The sequence below is a fragment of the Phaethon lepturus genome, unplaced genomic scaffold, assembly GCF_000687285.1.
Source record: "Phaethon lepturus isolate BGI_N335 unplaced genomic scaffold, ASM68728v1 scaffold22995, whole genome shotgun sequence".
In the NCBI taxonomy this organism is placed as follows: domain Eukaryota; kingdom Metazoa; phylum Chordata; class Aves; order Phaethontiformes; family Phaethontidae; genus Phaethon; species Phaethon lepturus.
The window spans coordinates 53780-58033 of NW_010541521.1; positions in this window are offsets into that span (position 1 = coordinate 53780).

A 4254-nucleotide genomic window follows, 5' to 3' on the forward strand; every position below is an offset into this window, starting at 1 on the left:
GGGAAAAAGCAGAGTGGTTTAAGAAAGCAGACAGTCTCCAAGGAACCCAGCTGAATTAAAAGACTAGAGCAATTTTGAATTCTGCAATTCCTGCAGACAATATGCTCTGACCAACAAGTTCAACAGGATTCAAACAGAAGAAAACTGTGGAATTAGAACAAATGTTCACGTTTCAAATGTATACACAGGTACTACAAGTGAACCTACAGCTACATGATCAGAAGATACACTAATTGTTCATGGCTTTTTATAATTACTATGTATTGTACTGACACCCTTATTTCCATTCAACTGGTCATTATTATTTCTAGTGGCTAATCTTTATATATTTTTTATTTCTGTCAGGTTCAAAACATTTACCCACACAAGTGTATGTAATTTACAGTGCACAGATCTGTCTGGGACTCATTTGTCCACAAGCTCTAGGGCTAGCTTTCCCACTAAGCATAGTATCTGAAGAGATAGCATCCAGCATTTGCTGCTTCAAAAGAAGCCTGCTATATCACTGAAACCTCGCAGGAAGTTATACAGTGTATGCAAGATTGCAGATTTAATTTCTGACACTGCAAGAAACTCCCCATAACCAAACCCAACTCTGACCATCCTTCTATCTATGCAGTTATAAGATACATGTATTTTAAAATCCACACAGATCAGACATTCTTTCACTAGCTAATTTTTGAGGCTAGCCACCTGTTATACAAAGGAAGATTTATTAGAGCATAAAAAAAAATATCAATATACCATTAACTTTATCTCATGCCCACTTGTTGATTTAAGAAACAGTTTAAAAATGAAGGCTCTCATCAGCTGACTTCAAATATTCCAGAATTCCTACGAATTCAAATGACAATTAAGTAAATCTCAATTCTAAGTTTTGACTACAATACTATACTTGGGACTATTTTGTAAACTTGATGAACATGCTTAATTTCACTACTTGAAGTAGTTCTATTATTCATTTAAGTTAGCATACACTAGTGCTTCTAGGACCAGAGGGAAAACAGAACAAACTACTTATGCTCAGGATCAAGAGTTAAATACCAGAAATTTTTTCAACACACTCTCAGTACACATAAGGAACAGTCATGGCAGAATCCGTTTTATCTTGTCTCAAAAAGAGAAACAAGAAGCCATTATTTACACGTCTCAGAATACAACAAAGTACTAGAAAGCAAATTACAGAAAAACAATGAACTAGTGTTTCTTATCCAATGTTCTTTCATAGGTGAATCAAACATTCAGTATTTCTCCCTCTAACAATATCAAACAAGCAAGCTTGAAATCTGTCCACCTATAAACAAGAATAAATGCAACAGTATTCACAGCTGAACTTGAGTTCATCATGCCTTAGTTTGACCTAGACTCAAAAGCTGCTCAGAGCCTACGAGCAACACCTGCACGGTGGCAGGATTTAACTATATAATTCAACATCCTTAGCTAGTACCACTATCCACTTTTTCCAATATAAACCAGTAAATACTAGTGCAGAGCACAATGGTTTAATGAGTTCAAGGAGATCATTTTCTCTCCTACTGTTTTTAGAAAGAAAAACAAATTTTAAAATACATTTTCTTTATTGTACAAAGGGCATAATTAAGCTAATTATTTTTCCACATGATCCAATATCTTACCTCACAAAAAACAAGTTTCAAACTGTACTTGATGAATTTAGGTAGATTTTGCTACAGCTTTTCCCCAAATTCAAAGGAATCTCCTAGTCTCTCCGTTTGTTTCAATGCAGTTGATCTTTAATGTGCATAACATTATTTCACCAATTCAGTTAAGAACGGGAAAATCCAGTTCCAGTGATTTACTTCAGTGAGATTTTCCCAAAATGCACCATGAACCCTTTGCTAGACTAGCCATCAGATTAGCACAACAGTATCTCAGTCCAGATGGGACACCTGAACTCTGCTGTGACACAAATAGAAGACAGCTTTCAATGCCATAATTCTACATGCACTGTCTAATTAACGAATTTAATCAAAGAATATAATAAGATTTCAATAATGCCCTAAAATGCACATGCCTTTATTTACATGCTCATCCTGAAATTGATCATTTCTTTTACACAAATTTTAAGTGACCAACATAAAAAGCTTATTAATTATTGCTTATGACAAAGTTTTATTTATCTGAACATTTTTCTTAATTTCATGACTCAAACTAGAATTTTGCCTACAAGCATCAAACGTCTTAATCCACTTACCAGTCAAATCCCGTTTCAACAGAACAGCCAAAGACTGAACAATAATGGAGAACACTTTAACTCCTAGTAATGGTCACCCCTGGTTCAAGGCCAAGACCCACAGCAGAACACCTCAGGAAGTCTGCATGTCTTTCCTCTGCTTGCACCTTACACAATCAGCAAACTGAACTCAAATGACACACCAGTTTGGAGGGTTTTTCTTACAATAGAGAGAAGAAAACTGGAACAGGAACTGGGAGCAATTCAGAAAACCCGGTCAATTCAAATAGCTAGGCATTCATTAGCACTGTTAAGGGTTTTGTTCAGGGTTTTTTGTGGGGTTTTTTTGGGGTTGTTTTTTTTTTTTAATTAGGGCAGAGAAAGGTATTTTCAACTCTTAAAAAAGGTGCTACAGAAACAACTGCTACAGCTCTTCTGCTAGAGGAACTCAGTGCAAAACAGTCTTTAAATCAGCAAAAGCACATTGAAATATATCAGCTGATGTCCTTCTCACTTAAATCCTGTTCAACACATCCATGCTTTTTGTCATCTAAGGTGATGACTTCTTACATTTACTTATCACAGCAAGCGATAACCTTTAGTACCTCTTTTTAAGCACCTTCGTACAGTATTACCAAAATTTCAAATCCCTATGTACTGAATACATTTATTTCAAGTAATAAATACTTGAAACTCCACACTTGCTGCATTTTTTTAGGTTTCTAGCTTTTCAGATAGGTAACTGTATTAAGAAAGGAGGTTGCTTTTTAATTACAGATTTAAATTCATTAAGACTTACAGAGTTACAATGTATCCCTATAAGAGAAATGTTACAACACAACTTTTTTTTTCCACTACCTACTAGTGAAATGCAGAAACCTCACAGACTTGAGAGCAACAACACTTAAGAGCAGCAACTAAGAAAATCCCACAGAACGACCTCTCACAGAGACAACGTCCCTGCACACCTTTCCAATGGAATACTTCAGATCTCACTTGTATGCTAACATTTCCCCTGGTGCTCCTGAAGATCACCTTCTTCCTAAATTAATTTATTCATGCTAGATTGGGGAGAATCCATCTGTTTCACATTTTCAAGTACTATTACACAATAACGGTCTTGTGGTAAACAAATAGTCTCTCAAAAGAAACAAATTCAAGTATCAGCTTGCTTTTTTTTTTTTAATAGAAAAGTCAATCCAGCATCCAAAGCGCCAATGAAACCACCCCGCACATATAGCTGCTTTCTAAAGCAATACAAGTTCATGTAATTATTGGTTAAAGACTGATCTCCTTAAGTAACACCTCTTACCAAGCTGTCTGATAGGTGTTCAGCACTAATCCTGTAACACAACTCTGGACTATACCAGCTTGAGGTGGAACTGTTGCCCGGTCTAGGATCCACGACACGGTATTTAACCTAAAGCCGCTGGCTTCCATTAGCCAGCTAGAGTACAAGCGCGGTTTTTCTTTCGCTCCCGCTTCCGAGGCGCGCACACAGCCACCGCAGCCCCGTCCCGCGAAGCACCTGTACCGCAGGGATGCGGGAACAGCGAAACGCACAGACCCTGAGCAGCCCCCACAGCGCTTACACCTCGCACCCCTTTCAGCTGCCGCAGCTCGGAAATCCCGAGGCCACGCTAGGCTAATTTCCACCGACAACAGCGGAGCTCATCCCTTAACCCACGGCCGGCCGGACCCGCTTTCCTCTCCCGGAGCTTCACCGCGGGCCATTGTCGGAGATGCTGTTTACACGGAATCCAACTCTTCAGCGGCCATTCGAAGCAGCGAGGATGGTCTTTCGGAAGGCCGGTTTCCAGACACCGCCCCAGACCTGCCTCCCGCCCGCCGGACGGCGGCTGCCCCCCAAAACCCCGCTTCCAGGGGCTCGACCCGTCGGCCAGCGCTTCAAGGCTTACAAGCAAGGCTTACAAGCCACGCCAGGTGAGGCGAGAGCCCGCTGATGAGGGAGGGAGCGAGCCCGCTTCCCCTGTCAGCGCCGCGCTCCTGCGGACACACAAACACGCTCCTAACTCCTGAGCCCTGACACCTTATAAGCCTTC